Source organism: Osmia bicornis, chromosome 14, assembly GCF_907164935.1.
Source record: "Osmia bicornis bicornis chromosome 14, iOsmBic2.1, whole genome shotgun sequence".
In the NCBI taxonomy this organism is placed as follows: Eukaryota; Metazoa; Arthropoda; class Insecta; order Hymenoptera; family Megachilidae; genus Osmia; species Osmia bicornis.
The window spans coordinates 4797803-4825196 of record NC_060229.1 but is presented as its reverse complement, the minus strand read 5'-3'; the positions used below and the strand labels follow the sequence as shown (position 1 = coordinate 4825196).

Genomic DNA, 27394 nt, shown 5'->3' with positions numbered 1-27394 from the left:
ATATGGATCAAATGATAAGATATGGGATTTTGGGGATGCACTGTTGTGTATCGATGGTTTGGGTGTTGGTGAAAATCTAGTTGAAAATCAGGGAATACGGAAGGCACGTTGGTGACGGTGGGTTGCTCGGTGCAATAGGGTCGCAGGGGATCAGGGAAATGCAGAAGGTTACTAAGAGCTAGGGAAGTTGTAGCCAACACACGGAAGTTTTGCAAACATACACGGACGCGCGTCCATAGACATTCCACACTGGCAAACTCTCTCATACTCTAGGGCAAGTATCGTCTGGCTAATGTAAAAAACATGGGTGCACACAACGTGTTGTGTGTTGCTTACATTGCGACTCTCCTTATTCCCGTAGGGTTAAAGCAGGGGGTCGGACGGCTGTAGGAGGCTACGGAAGAGAAGGAGTAGGGTGGTCGACGGTGGTGGGGCTGAATGATACCATGGGGTTAGCATTGTTTTGTACGACGAGCACTCAGACTCCTCGTCAAAAGGGCTGCTAATGTCGGTGCACGTCTACTGACGTCAATAACGCATGAGGCCAAATTGAAAAATTATCACACCAAAGCGAGGATCGTTGAAAACCGTTGTTTAGAGAGAGGGTGGCAAGCGGTCCTAAGATCGTCAGACGGTTAAATCGAGTACGAGTATCTTTTTATCGGTACAAAACTTGCACCCAGTGTCGTTATGAAACGTTAGAAAATGAAAAATTTTAATTATCTCTGTCTCGGCAGGTTTAATCGTTATTAAGATCGGTCACGAATTAGACACGTGATTCGCGATCGACTGGAAGAAACGGGTAAACAACGGTGCTCGAGGGTGCAGTCGTGCACGATGCGTCGGAGGAAAGCTACTTTACGAGGGTGGCAGGTCTGATCGCCGGTTCTCCACCCGCTTTCTTGCCGGCGAATAATTAGAGCCGATAAGTCACAGCGCAACACTCTGTACCGTGGGGGATGAGGCACGCCAGCGAGACGAGGGGGCCGGATCCAGCGGGGCTGGGAGGGTGAGTTTTCGTTGGGCAAAGTTGAAAGTTAGAATCGCCCACGGGGTTAGAGCGGGGCTTGGAAATCGCGTGCCGATGCCCCATTACACGGACAGACTTAGCTTCACCCATAGTCGCGGTTCCTACTTTCGACTTGCCGGCTTGCAAGGGTGAAAACCACCCTGCACACTCTACCCCCTGCCACCTTTTACACCAACCGTCCCGCTATCCTTCGCTCGTCCAATACGGCATTGCCACCACCTTCGCTGTTACTATTTAGGGTAATTTCGCTTTCCGATAACCGTTACGTAAGCACGACGGTGTTACCGATCGATCGGATCGTCTGTCTCTCGTCTTTCGATCAAAAGATTCTGCTTGATAGTCGAAACGTATCTTCGTTAATCGCGTACTCTTTAAATATTCCAAATCACACGCGAAACATTTTTCACCTAGCAAAGTTAAAGGAGATAAGTTAATCCTGTTTATTCTGAATAATTCCATTTTTAATTAATTTAATTTATTTTTCATCGATTTATTTTTCAATACAATCTCTGACGAGCATTGTTTAACAGAAAGAGGACCTGTTGATCGTGCATTAGAAATCCGTTCCTATCAACTAGACTATTTTGTCGAGCGTTTCATCTGTCACGGTTCGTCACCGAATTTGATTTCCAATGCTAATGCGAAAACGCTCGCGTTACGCTGAACACAGGAATCGAGATCGAATCGTCGATGTACGATCGCGCGCTCGTTTCCGGATAAATTTCCAACGATATTCAAATGATTCATCGGTTAATTTTCTACCGACGACGCTGATAGTGTTACATGTAGGACGTTTTTTCAGGACGACTGTCGTGTTACACGACAGGCCACGTAAATTGTGACACAGCGTATTTCAGACATTATAACCCGAGCTTCTTCTGTCGATACGCGCTCGTACTGAAATACAAACCCATTAAATATTTAAACCTCTTTCTTGGACGCTCCGTAATCAATAATTCGTTCGCCTTGGTTGCCCTGCTGACACACCGTACGTGTTAAAAACGTCAGGGCGACGAGTTGACTTGTTTTGCAACGAACCACTCGTTCGATCGGAATGACAGAAATTTTATTTTTATTTCCTTTTTTATGTGGAACAAAAACCAGGTTGGTTATCAGGGGTGGTTCAAGATTTTTCTACGAACGTACACCAACAGTTCTGACCGTCTATCTCTGCGAGTCGGACAATAGACGAATGAAAGGAGTTTTTCATGCCGGTATTTTGCACTTTTCCGAGGGCTAGCGCATTGAACGAGCGAAGAGAAAAGCTTGAAACGTTGACCACGTGCCGGACACGGATGAGTTATTTTGATATCGGGACTTTATACCCCATTAGGTCCGCGCGACGATTATTTTCGAAGCGGGGACAATACCTTGACGATACTCTGACCGTTGCTCGTCTATTCTTTCTTTATCTCTTCTTTTTTTTATTCCTGTTGTTTGGCGTTTGCTCGTCGACTTTGATTTCTTTGTATCGTTTCCAGAGGCGAGGGTGAAAATTTAAGTTGCGCAGATTTAAACAGACTATTGGCAATGTTGCGCAATAGAAAACACGCTGGTATGAACGTTCCTTTCGGAACAAGGTAAAACGGAAAACTCACGGTGTCGGGGGTGGTCAACAAGGGGCGGCACTTTTCCGCGACGAAAGGGGTGTTCAGGCGAATTGAACTAACAAGCTCCCCGGGGGCAGTTTACGCCCGATATCCTGGTAAACTTTAAACTGTCGTGAAATGATCGTTTAACAAAATATTCTTTATCTTGACGAAATTGTTCTAAAAGAATCTGTCCCTTGCCTAATTCATCCCTTCACGGTTTATTTCTTGAGTGATGGATATCAATTATAATTCAAGTACTTTAAATATAATGATAATTGGTCCAAATTTTAGTCTGAAATACTTCACAGATTAATTGCTATGGGGATCAAACTTCAATAATCGAATTTTTGAATTTCCTTTCAGACTAATGGTTCGCTAAACTAATCAGAATATAGAGAATATGAATGGAAATTAAATTACACTAACGTTTTGGCTCCTAATTGTAGAATATATGGAAGATAAGATATCAAGTCGTGTATCTTTGACTACTTTTGAGTCATTAAAATGAAAATGGACGATTTAATTATAACTATTCTATTTTGCAATTTTAACTTTGCACTTAGTATCTTACAGAATTAACTTCTTGATTTTCAATCGGGGTCATCGGTGATCGGCACTTGGAATTATGTATAATCTAATGATGAATAATAGAAAAGAGTAGATATATTTTGAATAGAAATAGAGGAATCTCATTGGACCTGTTGGTCCAAAGATAAATCCATGTCTCGAAGAGGTTGGAAATTAAGCAGGAACAACGACTCTGGGACCCTTTCGCAATCTTGTACGCATTATCGTGCTGAACGTTTTGGCAAGGGTCTGCGGAAGTACCTTGACTTTGATCAACTTGCTTCGAAGTCCTTCACGTTGAGCCCGACAGTTCTTACGTACAGCTGGTTTAGGGTATTGTTTGGCCGCAAAGCGCCGATGAGAAATGGAAGGCATAGATCCTGGTGCCGCATCTCAAGTAGGCACGTCTCATGCTAGCTAGCAGTGACCATTTGTTAAAGTCCACTTTCGCCGCCACCTGTCTCCCATCGGTTAGGAAAACAGCTCATAACAGCATCCGCTCGAGCAGTTGATCCTCCTTTTTTGCCGCCCAACGAGGGCGTGAAGACGGTCTTGCGGATAAAATGTCGATGTCGTTAAGTCCAATAGCTGCCAGCAAGATAGCATCGTATCTTTCGCACCTTCTATATTTAAAATTGCAGTATAATGCAAGTGCTGGTTCGCGTTACCGCCTCAAACGTTTCTTATTTATCGTTCTTGCTCAAGCGAACGATGCAAGTTAAGTGTAACTTAACCCTTATAATTTAAAAAATGGAAAAACCAAAAGAGTCGTAAGAAACCAGATTCAAAATAATTTTTGTTCTTTCATTTTTTTTTAATTGCTTGAGTATATTAAATATGCGGTGCACCGAGGGTGGGTGAACGTGTTAATAGAACCGTTTGGCAAGAATTCGGGGTGAAAAAAATTGCCGGTTTGAAATGAAACAGTCGATGTCGCTTGTCAATTTTCCCCTCGGTGATTCGATTGTCGCAAAAGTATCGCGCGAAACGGTATTGGAATATCGTTTATGCGTCTCTCTAAATCACGCACTTCGTATCCGGGGCTTGTTGAACTCGGTTGCATTCCTATCGGGCTATGTAACGTAACATGAATTTGCCGGCATTCACGATATAATCACAAATTAATTACTAGGGCTTTATTGAAGCTCCCGATGGTTTTTGCAAAATTTCGGAAAATTACCGAAGATCGATTCGAAATTGGAATTCTGCGATGTCAGCGTTTATTAATCTGTTGCGGCAAGCAGTACAATGATACATATTTAATATACAACCAGATATAATTTATTACAGAATCGTCAGTACAAACAGTCGTTTGCTGTTTGTCGCGTTTCACGAGCTGAAAGCACGTATAAACTAATATCGTGAAAAGGAAAGAAATTGAAAGATATTTAATTTCAATTAATCCCACAGCTATCGTTGATTTGAATTGCTTCGACCTCCTTCTGATGTAACTTTACCATCTGTCCCTGGTTATATTGATATGCAACATATATCTTGGGTTTATAGGGTTATTAAGGACTTCATCCGTGTCTCATGGCAGGATTACTACGTTATTATCCTTTGGTAAGTGGCAGGTTGGTCGGTCGGCTGGTTAGTTGGTCCCTTCTAAGGAAGACCAAACATCGTCTCCTCCTTTCCTCGATCCCTCGTGCCAGCAGCGAAACTAGTAAGACATTTCGCCTCCCCTCTCTCGGAATCGTCTCGTGGAATGGGACCCAGTTGCGAATTTGACCCTCGTAATTAATTTATAACCGGCGGTTCTTGTTGCGAAGGCGGTTGGTTAAGCGAACAGCGGCTGACCTCGTGCCGAAACAGTTCTCTACTCGAGTTTTGGCCAATTAACGATGCCGCTCGAAAACAAACTCCTTCTCGCTTTCACCCGTAAGCAAATTTCACTCTTTCTCTCCCTCCCTCAACAGCTTATTATTGCACTTTAAAACCCATTACAAGAATCGTGTTTACTTCGTCGCGTCTTAACTTTCCACAATGATTAATTGTTTTTTTTTTTAAATGAGCATTTATTTCGTCGCTCGAGACACGGATCGAAATTGACCCGGTATCGGTTGGACGACGGTTAACACACGCGAGAACAACAATGTTCGCCTAGGGAACAGGTATTACGTGCACGAAAGTCTTTCCGTTTCCGTGAGATTCCTCCAATGCCTCTGACTTGCAGTGCCGGGCACTCGGTACACACCTACCCCGACCACTTATTACGTACCTAACACAAATTCGACATGGACGGTTAGGACGAGGGGGTTGGAAGGTGGTCGAAGCGAAGGAGGTCGGGAGGATGGAGGAATCCATAGATCGCGGGGCTAACAATCAGCCGTAAATTATGGTCTCAATATCCATTGTGTACCCTCCTTGCTCTTGAGCGAGCCTAACCCCAGAGTCTAAGGCCAAGACTACTCACACCCCCTTTCGGCGGGCACAACGGTGGAAGCACGGCGAGAGAGGGTCGGTACGGCTCTCTCACGGCCCAACTGAACCAAGAGATATGTATATTAATGGGGCAATCTTACATAGTTTTGTTTACCTTGCCATTCTCTTAGTACGTATACAATTACTATCCCTAGCCCCCTACGGTATGCTTAGTACAAGGGCTGACTACCTTCCACCGTGGTTTCTCTCTTCGTACGCCTCGCTTCGTCCCCCTCGAAACTATTAGCTACTACCCGTTAGTTCGGTCTAATTAATCGCCGCCAACTAGTATCTATACCCACAGTATTTTAATATCAATATTTCTTTGATATTCTGACCCGGTAGCCTATAACGTCGGGCCTGCTTAGTCTTGGAAAGATGCGCGTAAAAACGTGTACAGTGCAATATTGACGCGACGGGGTATATAGAAGGGTCTCGATAAAAGCCGGTTTCGTTCTTGAAGGGTTTAAACGGAAACGGGTCGATGGAAATCCCATTCTAGCCGCGGTTGGCTTTCAGCAAAGAAAATATTGTCCGCGATACGAGGCGATAGCGAAGCGGAACTTTTCACCTTACGCTTCCCTTTTTTAATTCCGGGCTTGAACGCGAGCGGCTTTGTAGCGGGATGTACATTCCTCTCGTTGAACAACCTCATTTGTGTAATCCCCGAAGCTTCGACAACAAACTGTCTGCGGCATTGGAACGGTGTCGGGGTTACGTAGGGGGGTGCGTGGGGGTGCGAGCACGACATTAACGTACTTTGTAATTCAGCCCTCTGTGGTAACCCAGCGTCCTCTGTCATCTTCTGAGCTGTCTCTTTTCCTCTTTCTACCTCGTCTCTACATCGTTCTGGATGAAATTGCAATTGTAATAGCAATTATCTTATTTCTACTATTGCTTCTTTGTAGCTTCGATTCGCGACCACGGACGGTGGACGGTGATGCGAATCAGAGGGAAAGAGAAATGAGATACGAACATGGGAACAGGTGGAAAGATCGGGAATAGAATTAAACGTTGTCGGAATTGTGTGGAAAACGGTGACGCGATTTTAAGTCGCGCGGCTGTTTACTAGAGCGGAATGACGAGTCTTTTAACGGAATATTGCCGGCGCGAGTTACAACCGGTGCGCGGTATCGTTGCATTGTTCGTTCGCCGATTATCAGCCGGAAATACTGCGCTTTTTTCTCTAGCAAAGGGCTCTAGCAAAGGAAAATTGGCTGGACGAAAAACACGCGTTAACGTTCCGTTCGTATAGATAAACTTTATTTCAATCATCGTGCGAAATTGAAAGCGACTCGCTGTTCTCAGTTAGCCGAGTATATGTAACAGCAGTTTGTTCATTCGATGGGTCGTTCGTTTTAATCGTTGACCCTGGATCCGAACGAACCGGGGACCGGATGCAACGTCGGTAGAACGTAGAACGAAATTACAGGAACGATCGCGATGGTAGGGCCAATTTGGCGAAAGAGAAAAGCCTGCATTGCGACGTTGGATGGAAGGATGTAGGCGGGATGGTTAAGGGGTTGGTTTACAGAACGCAGAACAGGAAGGAGCATTTCATCGAATGGAAGGAAAACGGGGGGGAGGGAAGGTTTCGGTGGCGAAGGAATAGTTTGTTGATCGACAGAGTCGGAGAAACGTTGCTCTCGATTCCATGCTACGGGACTTGTAGCCAGCATGAAATTCGTTCGAAGTAATCAATATTATAGCCCGCGAAGATATATGCGAGAGGATGTGGGCAAACATTGTACACACGTGCATTGTAACACGCCAGTAGGGGAAGGAGGTTCCAGAGTATAAGAAGGGTGTAACGAACGTAGAAGGGGGTGAAACGAAGAGAGGAGGAAAGAAAAGTGGCGAGATACGAGGAGAGAAAGAGAAAGATGGTGGGAGGAGGGGGTTGCGCGAGAGGATGGAGTTAGAGGTGGAACAGAAGGGGTTGAAGGGAGCCGCGAGGTTCATACAGCGAGGGCTTCAGCCCGCGGGGGTGAATTGGGGGGAAGGAAAGGGGTGGACAGCCGGACAAACAAAACCCTTGCTGCTTCATTTCTGCCCGTCTGGCCAGACACCGACCCTTTATACGCGCGCGCTTCCGTCCTACGCTCGGCTCGTTCATTCCCTTTCCTCCACGACCGGCTACCGAAACCCTCAATGCTACGTCCAGTTGTACTTTCGGTACGTTACTTTTCGAGTTCGTTAATTAACGGCATCGTCGCCTCATTGGCGAGCGAAGGATACGTCGAAATGGTTTTCGACGTGCGGACCACCCTAAATCGCCCGGTCACATTGTCCTTAACCGACTGGATTTAAGTTTCGACCGAGTTGAAAGGGTTGACAAGGGAGGGGATCGTTTCTGAACGATTCTGCTTAACGTTTCGCTATCAATTGTAAAATTTTTTACATTTTTAAATATTTTTATCTAACGTGTATGATTTATTTTTGTTTCAGGTCAGTGGTGTATACTTCCCAGGCTTCTGAGACAGAGTGACATGGCTTGTTAATGTGAGTTAATTGATATTTTCGTACAGGGTGTGCGATTTTTCTTTTTTTTTTTTATCAAATCGTGGTACACACTAGCGATATCTTATACCGAGCTTAATCCGCGCGATATTGTTTTTGGAGAAGATCCAAAACAAAGCGTGTAAAAGCCGGTACATAGGAGAGAGAATCGAACGAGAGCGTGGGGTCGGTAGCACGCTTTACTCCCCGTCGTTTTAGGGGATGAACGATGCGAGACATCGATAATCGCATTTGTTGTACGATCGCCGATACGAAACTTTCGGAATTTCGTCCGGCCAAGAAGCGAGGGAACTTTATGACTTACCAAGTATTATATTATTCCGGTATTCGTGCAACCCCTACATCTCATTATTCCACCCCTCGTTTCCTAAGATATCTATTCCCTTCGCGTCCAACAAAGTCTCCGTCAATTCAATCGCGTCTATCTTCGCGCTAACAATATCTCTGTTTATCCGCAATCTCGAAAAATCTCGGCTTTACGCGAGTTCAAGCGAGCGAGCGTTAATTGGTAAAAACGAGAGTGCAGAAAACACCGAGAACGCCTGGTTTATTTCCACCGCTGTTACCCCCTTTATGTTTCGTTTATATCTTTTTCTCTTGTTTTTTCTCTAAAGAACACTCGGCACCAAAGTGGGAGCTAATAACATAAATGAGGAACACAGCTCGTCGCCTCTTTTTTTTTTTCTCCACCTCTGTTCTCTTACCTTTTCCTCGTTTTTCCGCGCGGGCCAGCCGTTGCGTATAAAGTGGCGAATATGGGGGTGTGAAATGCATGTCGGTTTCACGGGGTTGCCGAGGCCGTAATGGGGTGGAGAACGACGACAAGAGGGGTGGTGGGAATCGCGTAGAGCGGAGTTCTGGAACGGGCTCGAGTTGCACGAGTCAACTTGCCTCTCATTGGCTACTTGCCGGCGACCGCTACTCGCGAAACATTAGTATTCTCTGCTAATTAAAATGTAACTGAAATTGTAATGGTCTGCGTGCGGCGACGATACGCCGGGAATAGGGGAGAAACAGAGAGGCGTTACACCGTGCACGCGGTAACAGACGATGTGTGCTTTTTCATGCTCGGCTTGGGGACTGAATAGAGGAAAACGTCAGACCGTTTTGCAAAAAAAGGAAGAGAGAAAAAAGACTGCATCACACAGCCGCGATTGTTCCTATTACTTTTGCCCCGGCGTATTATGAATATCGTTGCCGGTAGTTGGATGGCGGAGAAAGAAATGGAATTTCGTACGAACGCGAAGAATTCATTGCAGACGTGTAAATTCGTCACACTGGTGCTTTTTAATTTTTCATTTTAATTTGCAAAGAAAATTTAAAAAAATTATTGCTAGTTTGAACAGTTTTGTGGTAGGGTTCGATTAAAAAAAAAGCAAACCATCGGAGGTTTCTTCGGTTCGTTTGAAACTCACTACCTTACAAACCCTTAAATCGCATTACCCTCGGCACCCTTTTCCACCTCTTTCCCGGTTATCTCCAGGTCGGCTCGTCTTTCCTTCTTATTTTATTTGTTTCGCTTATCCGCGCCGCTCCGGAGGCTCGCCGCGCAGATTTCGCGGCAATTTACTTTATGCGCGTTACGTCGTTTTCCGGCCTCTCGCTTCCGCCCAGGGTGCCACGGCTACCCCACTAGGTATCGTCTCATTCGACTCCGACCAACTCACCCTTACGACGTTCTTATGGGGTCTCGCACAAGGATTCCTTCTACATACATGAACGTAACCACGTTGCCGTATTACGTCTGTGTGCGGTTTCGTTCTATCGCCGGGCCACCCCCGGGGTGTTGAAGCTCTTCTGCACTTATTTCGCGCTAATTCACCCCTCAAGACCGCTTACACGTCCTCCCCTCCTCCTTCCTTCTTTCCTTCCTTCCGCCAAACCAGTTAGCTTTTTTTTTTCTCACGTGCCGTGAAGCAGTTCTCGTTAAGCGGTTAAGGGTGAACTCGGTAAAGAGGGGTTGTAAATTCATTGACTGACGAAAATACTCCCGCCGGAATTCCTGGAAGCATCTTTCGACTTTCTTCTTTCGTTTCGTCGATACCCCTGACACGATATCATCGGTGTGAATATATCGAGGTCATCGAACCTGGTATCGTATCAGATCGTTGCGTATCAAATTATATCTGAATTTCAATCTCTTTTTATCATCGTTTCGCATAAAAAATGTTGCTTCTCATTAACAGATATATTTCCATTGAATATGTGATAACAAAAGAGTGATTCAGAATTTCTCATCGTAAATAAGCATTACGATACAATTTTCTGTCACAACAATGGACGGCGGTGTTACAAAAGGTTTAACCACCAGGCGAGCGTCGGCTACTAGCCGCGGACAATGAGAACGTCCGCGTTACGCCATAAATTGATTTGCGAAAGCGTTCCTGAAAAAAGCTCTTCTCTCCGCGAGGCGTAGAGGTCCGCCCTTGTGGCTAGCCAGGGGGTCAGGGTGGGGCAACACCGGGCTTTTGAGCTTATACCGCAAAAATTACGTCGCTAGAGGGATTGTATTTATGTTACATAATTACGCCACGCGCGCGACCAACGAATAGAGGGGGCGAGCGGAGCGCGAGGAGTCAATGGGTTGGAGAGGGTGGTCGGGAGACGAGGAGGAAAAAAAAAAAAAGAGCGCCTGGTCGAGGAAAAGTTTTTCGGCGGCTGGCTCGACCGACCGACCGACCGACCGACCACCCGGCTAATGAATAGAAATAATTCTCCTGCAATTGTGCTTTTCGGTAGTTTTCAATTAACAGTCGCCGCCCCTCCCACCCTCTCCTTTCTGCCAGCCTTTTGCGCCATTCTCCGCAGCCCCCCATTTTTTTACCCCACGAATACCGTTCTCGCCAATGGACGAGCCTGTAAGTTTTTAAACGGGCCCGAAACGTAATTACAAACCTTTTTATTTTTTCATCTTCCCTTCGGTGTAGTCATCGCCATTGTGTAGAATATGAAAATTCATTTCTTCTCGCATTGTTTAGCGTATGGCGTTGTTGAAACAATGAAAATCCGGTATTATAACATAATAAGGGTGAAATCCGTGTACAATGAAATGCTATCGAAAGGTATCCTCGGATGTCGTCGTCGAATCCTAGCCGGAATCCCGGAAAATAAATCGCATCTCACTGTCACCGATCCCTGGTAATATTTGTCTTTCGCCGGGCCATTTTACAAGATTTCCTATCTACTCGGCTTTATAAGCGAGGAAGACGAGGGAATCGGCCAGAGGGTGGAAGGGCTGACTCGGACACAAGCGGTGAGTTCACGTCGTCGAGACGGGGCTGAAAAAGGAGTGGTCGTGTGGATTCCCTGGCTGGCTGGTGGAGAAACGGCCCGGCTAGCAGTGGTAGCTGGTAAGGGAAGAGTACACGGGACAGGGTCCCGCGGGATAAAACGGGCTATCAGATGTGAAACCCACTGCGTCGAAATGTAAAAGCTTCCTGACAAATCGGTTTCTATTACCGCGTCGCGGTGGGTCGCCTTTTTTATATTGATGGCATTATTTTGCGCGGAGACGGGAGACCGTATTTTCTCGACACATACGGTTATCCTACGTCGGCCCGTGCTACACGATCACAGACCCTCGCTTATGAATCCTGGTTATTTGCCGGGGAAATTAATGTGCGCTTACGTTCGTGCGGCCGGGACCGCCTATATCAAAGAAACGAACTGACGTTCGATAAAATTGGTTATTATTACCCTTCTTATTAAGTCCTCAAGGGGTTACGCGGACCGTTCTCTGCGGCTGCTTCGTGTTATCCTCTTTTAATTGCCATCCACGGTGACGTAACCACGAATGGACGGGTTCGAGGAACGAAATAAAGTGGACAGAATTTTTTAAAAATTTTCTACAGTATTGTTGTTAAGGGAGCTTTCGAAAAAAATGAGAGGTGCAGTTGGAATATATGGTAAAAATGTTGGAGAATAGCCTTAACCTAGATACGCCTGAATTTTTTCAATATAATGCCATTTTACCTCTAGTTGAAGCCTAAATGGAACGAATCATTGTTCTGGAATGAAGATGGGCATATCTGGGTTACCTCCTAAGTGGGCTACCTATTATTCTTCAGTGCAACTTCAAAAACAATAAAATGCAGACCACCTGTTAGGCGTCCTCGTAGCAGGATAATGTTCGTATTTTAAACGAACCCCAAGTTTTACTTTAAAACACGCGTTTTTTTAATAAACTACGTTCAGGAAGTCCTTCGTGTCCCGTAGGAGGAAGAATCTTTCCATCGCACAAAGGGTTAGCTAGATGTCCTCGAGGATCCGGCAGCAGTCATGTGTCCCGTACAAAAAAACTAAGAGTACGTACGTGGAAAAAGAGGTTGGCGGAGGGGGTGAGAAGGTGGTTAGGTGGACGGGGCAAAAACATCCGAAAAAGAGTCGCGTGGGTGGATGGTGTGAGAAAGTTGTAGGCCAGACAGTCAGACAGAGGAGACAGACAGACAGACATGCGGGAAGGAATGAAAATAATAATACCCAGCGTGGCCCAGGGCCATAGGTGTCAGCGCCGGCAGGAAGGAAGGAAGGACAGGAAAGGAGCGCGTTGAATTTGTCATATGTAAGTTTCACCCTCTCCCTCTCCGAGTCGGCACACGCAGCAGCAGAGCACACCCCTATGACTCTTGCTCCCTCTCGGGCCGAGCGAACGTATCGTCCGCGAGGATTATTTCAGAAAGGTGCCAGAAATCGGGAGGGACCACGTCGAGATTCGGGTCCTTTGCGATGCAACCACCATCCCTTGTACGGATTTCTCGCGTGCGCGCGTTAGAATATCGCCCCTGGGTATATTGAGATACTGTCACCGAATTTTCTCCCGCAACCCCTTGAGATCGTACCTTGGCCCGTGGACACACGCGTTACTTTCATCCCCTTTTTCGTTTCAAGGCCGTTGAACCGAACACCCCCATCCCTTCTCACTTCGCGAAGAATCGTCGCTTCGGTTTATTTTTTAGACGTGACAAGAATTTTCTTATAGACAAATTCTTGGTGGATATAATTTTATGAATTATTGATGGGTATTATCCTTGGTAATATCATATTTATCCTGTCTGTGTATTGTCTGACTATTGGAGAGAGTACAAACAGGCTGTCTGTTTAATTTTTCCGGCTGATACTTGTCTGCCTGCGCGCACAGAATATCGAATTTCAATTGCGGTTGCCTGTAAACAAGTGTTCCGTTTTATTATTTATTACCATCACTCGGGCCACTTAATCAAAAATACATTAACGTCGATGACCCTTCAACGTCTGACATTTTCGATGCTCGAATGTGCGAGCGCGAATGATTTCATCAGCGCGTTATTAAGTGGGCTTTGATTTTCGATCCTCATTTTGCAAACCGTGCTCTTTGTTGCGGCACCGATTCCTATTCCCCGTCCCTTTTCTCCCGTACTCGCTCTCATAGATTACATACCTGTCAAATGAAAATATTCTGTTTGCGATGCTATTACTCTAATCGCAGTTATATTGCATAGTTCGTTAATTACCCCTGATCATTCGATCGTTTCCGTATCTACGAATTTTCGTTAACAACTTTCCGTGACCGCGATCGCGACTTAACAGGAGTTAAACGAGCACCTTTTTTAATTTCATCGCGAACTGATAAGTTAAGCGAAATAATTTTTTTACTACCACTTAACGTAGAGTCCCAGAACAGGCGCGTTGATAACGTTGATTAATTACAATCCGGCTCGATTATCAGGAAAAATCGTGGCTTATTTATTAAACGAATGCTCGTAGTCACGCTACTATTTATGCGCTTGGTACTTCGTTTCAGTTGGCGAATCCGCGTTCGCCGATAGTTGCTGTTTCATTGGAATCCGAATGCGTATATATTCAACAACACTATTAATTAGGGACTGTCTTTCATTTTTGTTTAATGATACCCGTGCAGCTTGCTACGCGGGAAATCCTTTGTGTTTTCACCCCGTTGTTTGGCGGGGTAAAAATCTGAAAAAAAAGAAGCGAAAACCTCTGGCCGAGTGAACGGATGCCTGTACACGTTCCATTCAATGGGGTTAGCAAGTGCACACGCACGTTCGTGCACATGCACGTACCCGGCGGATACACGTGATAGGGTTGGATAAATGAAGTGGATATGACATAATGATTTCGAGAGACTGTGTACCGTAGCTTGTTGCCAGTCCACCACGATCTCTTCTTGTTTATTAAACTTTTCATTTCTCTCAATAAATATTTTTTACCATCCAATGTTTAAAAGAAACAGGTTGCGATGGTTTTTTATTTTTCATTAGAAAAAAGATTTTAACATAGTGCAAATCATGACTGATGCTATCTAATAATTTAAAAAATGGAGAACAAAAAATTACTTTAAATAGATATTAAGTATAAAGTAATAATTTTTGCAAATTGAACATTGTCGACAATTTGAAACTTAAACAGTAATTCTCTATAAAAAGAAAGGAAAAGAAAAAGTAAGAAACAAGAGTTCCTTAAATGGAATCGTTAAGCGTGCTCCAGTTTTCGAAAGCAAAAACGCGACTCATTCAACCAACTATTCACGTGCCAGGAATGGTTTGTCGCAGTACAGAGAGACCTATTATAGCGCCATCGTCTTTGCTTGTTTTTTCCTACCTCCACCGCACCCCTTGCCCTTCCACGGTAAACAACAGACATACCCATCCCCCTGGCACAGCCACTGCCGACCCCGAGCCGTGCCTCCCACTTGCAAGGCACCACCCCTCATCAGTCGGCTCTGTACAAATATACTATTGTATTGATCCTATACCTTTTCCACCTCCAACGTTCTCCTTTTGTTCCACGAGTATCCTCGTTTTACATTTTAGCCGCTTCCGCGAAACAACTAATGTGCACCGAGTGTGTTGACAGTAACTGTCTCGCTATTGTTGCACCCTCTCGCTCTCGCCTCGTCGTCCTTGTTTCATCCCCTCTCGAGAGGGTGGCGTTGGATCATCGCGCCGTGTGCACAAACCCCGCGGCGTTCTTCCGTTCGATTCTTCTCTCATTTCACGATAAATCGGCTTTCCCTGCTGCTCCGGGAATCCTTGTGCCGTTAGTCGAACGATTCGATCAATCGGTCGATCTTCTTTTCTATTTTATTTTAAATACTTCACCTTTCTAAGATTCAAGTAATTCTTTTAATTTCTTAATCTTTCCTACCCTAAGTCGTGAAAATTTTAAACGTTCCCCTCAAGAAGTAGCTTTATTAGAAATTCACGAGATCTTTTAGCGATGACGCGTTAATTGCACCCCTGTGGAAAGTTGGTTGGCGAAAAAAATATAACGAAAGGTTGGTACAGCAATTTCGTAAATACGTGCCCGCCTCTATCGGTTTCGTTGCACGACGGGCCGGTTGTGCTTCCCAACAACAACAGCAATAGCTGGTAGCAGCAACATCGGGGAGCACGTAACGTGAATTAATAGGAACGAGCAACGGGAGAAGTAAGACTGGCGAAAAGGGTGAGGTAGTTTATATCGTGAGGTGAGCACGCGATGACGTGATTCTATCGATTATTAAACGAATAATATGCAGTCGCTCGCACTGCCCTGTACCATGTGCATCGAACCACACAGGCAATTTGGGTATGCATCGTATGCATGAGTTTATGATCGCGCGAAAATCCGGAATGTTCGGCACGGAGTGATACGATGGAAACGAAATAGAGTTCCTGCGAAACTAATTTCATGGAACGGTTACAACCGACGCCTCGAAAATGCCGTTGTGGTATTCTAAAATTAGGAGTTAGAGGCAGGGGTGAGTAGCTCTCTTTTTTTTTTTTCATTTCTCGCTTTCGCCACCCCACGATGGTGATACGGCGGGTCTCGAGCGTGGCTCTTTTACCGCGACAATACACAACGAGAGTCACGCTGACCGTTGATTGAGAAAAACCCTATGTGATTCACAATTTTCCATCCCCGCGAACGAACTTTCCGATTAACTTTTAGATTAAAGCAAAATTAGTCTTCCGAGCTAAACGATTGTCGCGATGGTATCTGAGAAATCAAATGAAAAATCAAAGGAAGTTCCGTGTGGAATTCTCTGAACCTTTTGCCACGTGAACCGTACGAAAGGCTTTCGTACGATTTGCACAATGTCGTTGCGTGTCAGACTAGACCGTGTACGTCCAAACAGGTATCGTAACGATCGTAACGCATCGAGGTCGAAGTAACCTGCAAGGTAACGAGCAAAAAGGATTGCACTAACGAAGTGCCTGACGGGTAACTTGCCCAAGCACTGGGTCCAGGGCAATAATGTCCTCCCCGGTTGGTAAACTCGTGTTTGCACAACTCTTTGTCCCAGAAGTACACACACTCACGTACGCGCGACGATAAAGGCGTGCGTGTTGAAGAGACGTCGGGACACGGACGAACGAACCGACGACTCTTGCCATGCCGTTCGGACCTAAGGTTTTTTTTTCAGTTGTTGTATGCATAATAGCATTAGGATTCATTAGCAATCAGAGATGGACCGAGTGGAGGCCGGTGGATTGTTTACCGGAGTTCAGTCTGTTCACTCGCGACTCTTCCACGAGTTTGACCCGTTGCAACCCCCCTTCTGCAACAGGCAATTCCCGATGCCGCGTTCTGCATCGTTGGAAACTCGCTTGAAAGATGCCTCTGAAAAGTCAAACTTTTCGAAAGGATTAGATTTTTAATTGGATCCCAATAATTTTATAGAAATAATGAATGGGAAGCCTAGAATAACAGGTGCGCGTTGAAAAGGCATCGTCGTTATAGATGTTCGCCAACAATAAATTACTGGAGGGTTGTTAAGGGTCGACAATACGCGGTCCTGTATCAATTTACCTGGAATCGAACGACAGTAGTAAAGTTTTGCGTGTAATTTCTATGTAACGGGAATCAAGGTAGGTTTTCAACGTAATAGAACACCGACCTGGCTTCTATTTATAATTTCGTCTCATTCATACGAAAAACAATCGAACGCGTTGAAATCGTGGGGAGCAGTTGCTCGGTACTGATCGAGAAGGGAGGATAAAACGACAATGAAAATACATTTGCTGGCAAAAGCGACAGGCCAGCGAGATAGCTTATGCTTCCTGGAAACTGGCGAAGGTTGTCACTTTACCCGTGCCCATAGGACATGGGCACATCGTATTCTGTTTAGTTTGCCGTTCAACTCCTAGCAAATATCATTCGCCTCGTTCGATGGTCTGTACGGAACAAACATCGTCTAAGTGTCCGCGTATTTCATAGAATTGATGCAAGGAAGAAAAAAAATCATTCTCTTTTTTCAATTTCATACAAACGAAACTGGGATTTTTCGATAGAGGCTTCGGATTTAGATATCGTCGCGATCGCGAATTGAAACGAAGGTAAAACCGAATCGTTCGAAAATCCGACCGATTAGCTTCTGGACAAAGGACGGATCGGCGGACCACCGCCATTGTATTGGTAAACGACGTTCATTATAAATAGGGGCACGACACAAAGCCAGAATAAATATCGAGATATCCTATCTCCGCGGGATGACCGAACCGCAGCGCCGTCCGTGTTTATTCTATCATTTTTTCATGAAATTTCTGGGAAGTGTAAATACCGCGGAAAATGCAGGAACGCGCGGTGCAAGCGACTAAACACAACGATTATAAGCGCCCCGGGGCTTCGACGCGCTGCTGCGGCTTGTTTTCAATGCAGTTGCATTGAACTACCTCCGCATTCCGATCCCCCCGGCTCGCCCTCGTCGACATCGTTACCGTCCAAACCAGGGGGGGCCCGAGCCCTTTGTAAAATGTCGTATTGACCTAAAAAACGAAAAACGGCAACAACCGACTTGATGAAGTTCGTCGAGGTATCGTAATTGCATCGCCCCGAGTGTGCTTTGAGCTCTTTTTCCCTGTCCTCCCCGCGCACTCGCCGCGTATCACCGAGATCTCGAAAAGCCGAGGATACGCATTGTTATGAGCTTGTCAGAAATTTTTTAAAAAATTAATTTCCTGCAACAAGGAACGTGCTCTGGCAACGGTTTTATATTATATCCAAGCTGGACCTGGGATTTTTATCTGGAAGTTCATTTCTTTTTTTTGCTCCGTTGTTTTACCTTTGTCCCTCCACCATTGGTTCACCCTCTCTTTCTCCCTCACTGCGAGCATTATTTCCGCGTGTTCCGTTCTTCTCATATATATATATATATATTTCTTTTTTTTCCCCGAGAACGTTTAGCAGTCTCGAGGCATGAACGAATCGTTTGTCAGCGTTTAACACGGTTCACGACAGTTTCGCTTATTCTTTGGACTTTTTCGATGACTAACAGATGTTTCGTATAGCCTCCGCGTGACCTCTCTTCGAACACTGCAAAAGTTTCCCCTTTTTTTAGTTTTATTAGCGAACTCTTCGCGGGGGTGGCGCCGGCAATTTTTACGGGCGTTGTTTTATCTCAGACTTTCCATCGAAGCGTTAAACGGCCGAACGTTCTTTAATAAGAGTAGTTTCGCGAGAAAGGGATTCAAAGTTTCGGTAGGACGATGCCGCGAAGGACGCCGTTGGCCCGCGTCGTCTCGGGAAGCTGTTTTTCCCGAAACAGAGGGTTGGCAGAGGGAGGGAAAACGGCGGCACGAGCGAGATAATTTTCAGACATTAAAAATGATATCGGGGCAAAACGCCGCGGGACAAGGGTTGAAATGGCCCGTAGCAAGGCGGCGGCGAGCAGGGGGAGAGGGAAAAGTTGGTGTATAAACACGAGTTACGTAAGTACATTACAAAGTGTAATGGCGAATCGGAGGTTGCTGCTTGGTCCGCGTCGAGTAAAAGTGGCCTGTTTTAACCCCCCCTCTGGAGTAGGCAACCCCCGTCATTTATTATGCTATATTGTTACAAGGAAATTGCGTTTTTATAAGCCTCGACCCAGCCGAAAGTGAGCCACAAAGACGGCCGTTTATTCTCTCGATCGTTTCGCGGTTCCGTCGTTAACGAACTACTCCTCGGAAAATTCTCCTTTGATTTTCCACCGAATTTCTTGCGCTTCCCGCGAAGAATCTTTCTAACCGGCACAGCCAGGTAACGTCTCGTTGGAAACGCAGACGCGTCGGTTCCTTTTTTTTCAGCCGGAAAAATCGAAACATCCCGCGGAACCAGCTTTTTCATGTTTCAACGCCTTCGGCGTACGAGCCTCGCTGGCTTTATTAATCCGAAAAGCTCTCAGTATCCCTGGAGAAGCTTTCTCTGGCTGTCGAGAGCCGTCGGGGGTGAAAGAGAGAGGCGCAGGTTGTAAGCGAAGGAGTAACAGAGAGGCGGGGAAAGAGAAAAGAGAATCGCTCGAAAATTCCGCGAGCGTGTGGGGCGTGAATTGGGATTCGAGCTTTTGTACATTAATATCACGAGTGGCGACCCAGCCGTACTTCCTTGCGAGCTTTCGCCGCACCCCATATCTCGAGGGGTGGAAAAGAGGGGAGAAAAAAAAAAAAAGGTGGACCTGACCGGCAGCATGTTGCACGATCGTAAACACTTTGCATATTTCCCATACCATTCGCGAACCCTCCGCGCTAGCGGCACCTTTTCAACCGCTCCTCGTCCTTCCTTTGTCCCTCTCTTCTTCTGTTTCTCTCCGACAAACGCATACCGACGCTTTGCAATTAGCCAAAATCGATTGTGCGAAGGTGCAGGATGGAACGGACTCGATATATTTCTATGGGTTTTCGTGGACGCGTAATATCGCGAGATTTCATTCGATTCTTTCCGTTTCGTTAAATCGCTTCGAACATCGACGCACTCGTTTTCCTTTTTTTTTTTGTTTTACTTTTCACGCTCTACCACCCCCTCACCGTTCGGCTATTTATTTTATTGCGATTCAATCGTGGCCGGCTAACGACCATTTTTTCCCTTCCGCTTATTTGCCCTTTCTTCTTTCCTGACGAATTCTCGAGACCAATTACCAATTTTCGAATATAATAAATGTCCGTCTAACCGTTCCCTCCCTACCCTTCTTACCTTATTGTCTCGGACAATGAAAAGAGTAAACTGGTAATAATAATAATACCATTGATTTCGGGAATCGAAAGTTTCTCGGCCACTTCTCGATTGTGGCGAGAAAGCGGTGCTGGTATGGAAAAAAAAAAATAGAAAGAAAAAATTGCGAGCAAGGGAAAAAGTACAGGGGCGAAGTTTAGACTCTGCCGGTTCATTAATGGCGAAAGGGTGGCTGCGTAAGAGTTGAAAGGAAGGAACGAGGAGAAGGGGGTTGAATCGCGAGGCCTTCCGAAATCCTGGGAGCCTTGTAATTGGACCGTGGATTGCAAAACGTCGAAACGCCGTCGAGACACGTCTGTCAGCCGGCGTTCTTTCATAACGGCTAAGGTATTTAGGAACTTGAGAATTTTTCGACAGAAATTTATGAGTCATTGAATTCGTCCGAGTCCTGCTCAGAGAATCCTCGTTCTCTTCGATTCGCCGTCATCCGCTTGAATATCCAGCAATTTCATCGCGGGGAGGATAGTTTCAATTGGGGGACTCGTCTGTCGTTCTGTTACCAGACAATAGTGTTCGAGAACGTGGAAATTTGTTGGTCGTGGAAAATTGCATTTAGAGCTGGCTCGTTTTCTTCCTTTTTCTTATCAGCAGCACCCATAACCCGTTACATGACCCAGTAAAGTCGGGTCACGTTGAAAATTTCGTTCAATGAAACGTTCTTTAAATTCAATTAAGGACCCTCTATAATCTACTCTTTAAAGTCAGTCATTCTTTTTCCTAATCGTGATACTATTTTAAATGCGATTCTAGAAACTCTCAGACCAACTGAAACGGAGTCATCGTGTTTCATTTGGAGTCATCTCATCGCATAGGTTATGCACGATATTTCGAGGTAGTCTTTCGGCAAAGAAACCCGCTGAAATAACCAGCCACCGGTAGATTAACCCTTTCTCTCTCTCTCTCTTGGCGGTGTGTCTACCGCAGAAAGTAAAATATTATATCTACCGTACCGGGGGGTTTGGGTCTTGTTGCCGCGAGAAATACGCGCGGTCGAATGTTTTTCTATCGCGAAAAACGACGAAAAGATTGGAAAACATGGAAGGAATTTTCTGTGCCCGCGATATTAGCCCCGGCGTTACACCCTGCGCCCCGTTATATTTGATTGGCCTGTTCCCGTGTAAGAACACCCTCGAGCTCCTCCGCAAGCGCCCCGCTCCCGCCGCCCTGTTGGCCCTCTTTTGCTCATCCACTCCCTCGGTCTGTGCAGCGAAATGTTGGTTAAATAATATCCGCGCTTCCAACCGTAATTATCTCGCTCTCAGATTTTCTGCCTTGCGGGGCGAAGGAGGCGGAGAAAACCGGCAGCGGAGAGAGAGGGAGGAGGACGATTTTCTGCCGGTAAAAGGCAAGGGATGGCGGGATAGAACTTGGAGATTGAAGAAAAGACGAGGGTGTGAGGGTATTAGAGATAGCGCCAGTTGATTATTCGCACCGGAGACGTTTCTATGTTTCGTTTTCGAATATTTTAATTGATTTCATTTTAAATCACATGTAGAAGGTTGTTTTGGATCGTAACTATTGTTGAGAGTTCGAAGGGATGGTAGAACGCAAAGTAGAAGGAAGATTGATACACTAGATACTTGTACGACGAACGAATGATGGACAGGCTGTGATGTATGATCCCCTTTCTTTGCTAGATTACAGACAGAATCGAAGGTTAAAAATCGAAATTTTCCTATCCGTGGCAGTTTTTCGTAGCAACTCGAGCGAGATTGGACGAGAGCCAAGGGATATAACGTAGACGGCAACAGGGTAGCTAAGTTTTCTTTAGAATACCGATATTCATGCCAGTTTTATTGACATAGGAGAATCGAGGCGATTTCATGCGGGCATCCTCGATCGTTTGCAACATACCAAAAAGGCTAACAATAAGTCAAAACACGGCGTGGAAGAGGCAGTATTTTATGAATAATTCATCGATCGTGAAAGGTATTAGTAGGAGGCACGAGCTGGCCAGTAACATGTAAATGAAGCGATAAATTTTGCATGGACAGCTCGTGAGCCTCCCTGTAGCCTCAATTTGGCACACTTTTGTTGCTCTCTTCTTTCGTCGTTTGACGATTTAATTGTCACCCGACACCGTTCGCTATTGTCTCAAGAAAAATAGCTCGTATCCAATAAATAGTTAGAAATTTAAATTCAACGTTTGCTAAAACTTGGAAACTTTTCCTTTGTAATCGTTGCACCGACCGTTTGGTCGGCGATTAAACGTAAACTCTGCGATTCCGTCTCGCGAGAACCATAAGGCTTATCCGGAAGAAAGATCGAGCCGGGGCCAGACCCCTTGAAAATCCGACGAAACTCCTCCGACGCCCTCGACGCCGCGTAACTGGCAACCCCTTTTCTCGAAGTAACCGCTGCGTAAAGGGGGGTAATGGTGGCGCGTTGCGGTTTTCAGCCTTTACGACCGAATTACGACTTTTCAACTATTTTTACGAGAGTTGTTTCAATTATTTCACCAATTTGCAATTAAGAACGCCAGCCACCGTGCCAGTGAACGGCGTCCGCGTTTCGCGGAGGGTCGCAAAGGGTTGGCGCCTCTTCCAGCTTTATGAGGCTGATAATTTCGTGATTAGCCAATTAAAGGAGCAACAAAAAAATGAAAAGAATGAAATCGCCTAACCGAGGAGTGTCGGTCGATTTCAAGAAGAAGATTACCTTCGTTTTCTTCGTGTCTTCGTGACTATCCTTTGACGGACTTCCTCGTTACACGTTTCGCATCGACCGATAAATAACGCTCTGACAAAAACACGTGAACGGGATTTACATAAAATTGTCGGTGTATTCGAAAAGAAATTGCCATGGAAAAGGGTAGATCGTTCCGAATTTTCATCTATATTTTATCGACCATTTGATACATTTTTAGACAAACTTTAACCCTTTCCCGGATATTAGATCTGCTAATGATGAATGGTTAAGACTTCGAAGCGATGAAACTTAGGAGGTCAGTATTTGTTCGTTGTGTAGAGTTCCAACGTGGTAACGGAGGGTTGTTGGCATCGTGGCCGAACGGGTGGAAAGGGGTGCCTCGAAGGAGCTAGTGGCGCAGAATAACGGTAAGTCTAGTGTTTATTTGATGGCCCGTAATCACGCTATTTTGTCATCAACGGTAGACCTCCTTCCGCGATGTAGACCGTCCGTGGGGTGGTTCCGCACTTATACTCGCCTCTAACTCACCCCCATCGGGCAGGCCACTCGAGAAGGAGGAACTAATTCGAAGGCTTTGCCGCAGTCAGGGTGCATCTTGCTTCCGGTATAATTCTCGGGCGCGAAAGGTATACAGGCGCGTGTACAGAGGGATATATACGCTCGTGCAATCGAACCGAGATTTCTGATATTTCTGGCTAGCCCATTGTGTTCCACGGACATGTTTGTGGCACGCGTGAAACGTTACGTCTCCGCTACACGCTTTCTCCTGGTGCTTTAACTTTTAGCCTCGACTTTCGAATCGTTCATTTCCGAATAACATCGAAAGTGTTAGCCACCGAATTCCAAGCTACATTGCTGAACAACGACTCTGACATTTTCTCAGGTTAATATGATTTATTACGACAAACAAATGCGTGACAGCATTGACACACCTTATTCCAAGTTTCATAACTGTACTCTGTGACGTGTCGTGTTAGCATTGTCAATATTACTTCTAGTTGTTGTCTTCAAGGAGATCGAGTGCACTGAGATCAACTGGAACTGTTAATTCAATATGCTTATTGAAAATAATACAAAATGTTCTGCTTCGAAGCATCGATTGAAAAAGTTGTTCGGTTAAATAGACGAACCAATCCAGAGGAATCATCCGATGATTTAAGATCGTTCTTATAGAAACGAGCAATCAAAGATCGCGAACAATGCCACGTGTGAATGTTGCGTTATGAATTATTTATGAACATCGTGTTGTTGCACGATACCATGCTCCCCGAAGATTTATCGTTGAGAATTACTTTTCTGTTGCTGCTGGTCGAAAGAAGAATGGAACATAAAACGGTGCTGTGCTATTCAAATGGGCCAGTTACAAGCATGCAATTATCATTGCTCCCTTGAAAAATTTCCAATGGGTTCAGTTTTATTTCCACGTTCGATTCGAAGATGCTACGGATCCTGAAAGCCGCGGCTCGAGCAAAGAGTTGTGTGTGATAACGGTGCAAGCCAAGTGAATCATCGGTAAACGCCGCACCCACGTCTGTACGCCTTCGGTGTGTGTGTTTTTGTTGTGTTCTTTAACGTGCCGTATCGTTGGCTGGCCGTTTATTGCATTTCTAATACGGCTAATGCATTACGGTACACCGCCTTTGCTTGCCAAGCACCAGGGTCGACAGGTGAAATCAGTTCATAATTTTCCTGCGCAGGAAAATCCTGTTATCTTCATTCGCACGCCTTGGCGATGCTATGTTGAAAATTTTCTTTATCGACAATTCGACATTTATTTTTCACGTTGAAATTCTTTAAAAATGAATCGTAGAAATATTGTTACGAAAGGGACCGAAAGGGGTGCAAGCAGAATTTCCAGAACACGCGAAACGGAGCATTCGGTGTGATTAATGCACACGCTTCGTCAAGCATGCCATCTTCGCATGACGCACCGTGTATTATATACCGAGGGAAATTAATATTCCCGGCCGGGCAATGTGTCTTAAAATGTAAATACACTCGCGAGATGTACACGCGTGCTCAAGTGTCAGAACGCAAATTCTCGATTTGTCGCAGTCATCACACCCCATGACGGCGATCTATAGGAGCAAAAAATCTATAATGTAGAATATTTCAGCTAGGATCTCGTCTTTGAAGATTGACTATGAAAGCAGCTCGATAGTACGCGTGTTACTCGGCTTAATGGGGTCTGCACAACACCAGTGTACACCTCGTTGAAGGCTTAATACGCGTAAGCGAGTAATCCCCCGTGTCTCGCTGCTTTCTCCATCGAGAGCCCGATTACCTTACCCCTCTCCTAAGCGATTCAGTTACCACAAATCTGTTCCTTGCTATGGTGTTTACCTATCCGTCTCAATCGCCACCTATCTACTCCATTTGATTTCGTGGATTAAAAAATTCTTTTATTTCTTTATTCAGAAAACACAGGCGATTCGATGTTTCCTTGCGATCGAATCGCTCGATAATTTCCAAGACAAAGTGTCCTAATGCCCTCATCAGTGCTCGCAGGCTGCACGCAAGTGCAAGCATCGGGATGGGTCGTGGCGTCGGCTTGCGGTAACCCGTGGTTATAACGCGGATCATAATAATTGCCGAAACTTGGCTCAAAGCGGTTTGGGCATTCCCCTTATTTGCGAAGGGTTATAGTTTCGAACGATCGAGACTGACGCAGAGCTGGATTATAATGCTTTGGGAAGAACCTGTGATGCACACGTTAACCATGGATCATAGAAGGAAAAAGAAATGAAAAAGAGATCGTTCACGGAAAGGTGTACCGTCAGACACCCACGAAAATATTCTCCACTTTGAAGCTTCTTCTTCTTCCTATCTGTCTTTGTCCCTCTCCTTGTTCGAGCTTCCTGTAAGTCGATTTCGTGGCCGTTGTTCGGCCTCGCGGCGAAAAGAGAGACGTTTCTGCTCGGCTCAACCTTGCCACGGCAAACTTGCCGAGAACTTCGATGCCGGAACTGGTTCGTGGAATAGAACGGAACCGCCGAGACGTAGCCCTTCTCTCTACCACCATCGTGGTAAAAGCTCGCTTGGCTGGCCTGGCACACCGGCTGGTCTGAGCTAAGCTCGTCCGTCAGCCTGCTTGGTTGCTTGGCCGCGTGCTGATCCCTATCGCCTAAACGAGGTTTGGCAACGGAGCTTAGCCGAGACCTGCCTGGAGAAAAGAGTTTCATTAAAAGCGGGTAATGAGGCAGTCGGGAGAGCTGGCCTCGCTTCTGCTTGCGAGATTCACGTTAGCTAGGAGAGAAAGAGAGGGTAGCTATTATTTTGAGGAAGAGTTCGATTAGCATGGACGACGACCCTTGGGATGGGGCTCGAAGAGAAAGTACCACCCCGTCCGATCCTAATTCCTTTCTTTTCACGACTATGCACAGACACTTTCAGACAGTTTTGTGTTTCGATGCCTGCCATGTTGCTGGCCCAACTTGGCCAAGTAGTTTGATCATCCCTCTTCTTTCTTGATAAGAAACCAATTGCCTTGGATAATATCAAGTTGTAAATGGAACAGAATTCGAGTTAGTTGACCAAGTGTCTTCAATAACTCATTTCGCATCTTACCTAGCCACAAATCGCGAACCCTGTCAGGAGACTCGACCAACGGTCCTCCAAGCCAGAATGGCAAAACCACAGTGCTGCCAAGCTAGCAGGAGCTGAGAATGGGTTCAGGGTCGGTGACCAAAATTTATATACAAAGTATCTTTGCTGACCAGTTGTTAGCGAATAAGTGAAACAGTAAACCGAGACGCGTCCGAACAGAACCGAGGGGTGAAGTTGCAGGAAAAAGGAAAGTGGTTGCTCGTTGCTCGTAAATTCGACGCTAGGTACGCGTGGTATTTTTTTCTCTACCATCATTGGCTCCATTGTTTCTCCCGAGTGTACTCGTTTCGAACGTTGTCCATTCGTTAAACGCGATTCCATCGAACGTTACGTGTCTTCCCATTCACTCGCGCTGACCGTATATCAACGAAGAGGAAGAAAGAGGATCAGCTTCTCTTGGTAGCGTTCTAAGTTAGTGGGATCGCGCAGATAGGCGCATAGTATGCAAATGAATGTACATCGTATAATACGCGGTGGCGGTGGTTAGGTCCGATGTCCGTAGCGTTTAGGCGAATTACACGGTAAATTTTGCACGATATCGAATGGCCGCGTTCCATCTTCTAGTAGCTGTGCACACGTAGAGGAGGAACGGCAGCCAGAGAACCGTAGACTATAAAGCATAACGTGGGGGTTGCATCGGGTCAGATTTAATACTAGAAATGGGAGGGTGTGGCGGACGAGCTCGAGGGCCACAAGCGGGAGTCAAGCGTATCGTGTGCATAGTTATTTCAACTTGTACACTCTTTAGCAAAAGCCTTCTTCTTGGCAATCCAAGATAGAGAGATTTTGAAATATTTTTATTTAACTTAATCAGAAACCTGAATCTTTCTTCCACCGAACGATTATCTATTACAAAGTTAATTATTGAATTAAGGATCTAGGAATTCCGTTTCTTTGATCTCGGTAATTTCGTTTGACCACGAGACGAGAAATAATCCCGATCTCCGATCAAATTTATTTCTCAACCGGGCCTATCTAAATCCTCGTTTATCAGGTTTGCGTCGAGCAAGCCCGACAATATCATTCGCGTGACGTTTCT

At 45.5% G+C, this 27394-nt stretch overlaps 1 protein-coding gene across 17 annotated transcripts in view; it reads left to right on the top strand.

The window, feature by feature from the left end:
- The window catches only part of LOC114872712 (forkhead box protein P1-like), a 177892-nt gene that overhangs the window by 42387 nt on the left and 108111 nt on the right, over window positions 1–27394 (top strand). For 4 of the 17 annotated variants that reach the window (XM_029180230.2, XM_029180229.2, XM_029180227.2 and 1 more), the window contains exon 2: window positions 8062–8115. The exons of 12 other annotated variants lie outside the window; for them this stretch is intronic. The gene's annotated coding sequence lies outside the window, so the exon portion shown is untranslated. Of the gene's footprint in view, window positions 1–990; window positions 1010–8061; window positions 8116–27394 lie in introns of those variants that run through there. One more of the 17 variants, XM_029180232.2, reaches the window with a different exon arrangement.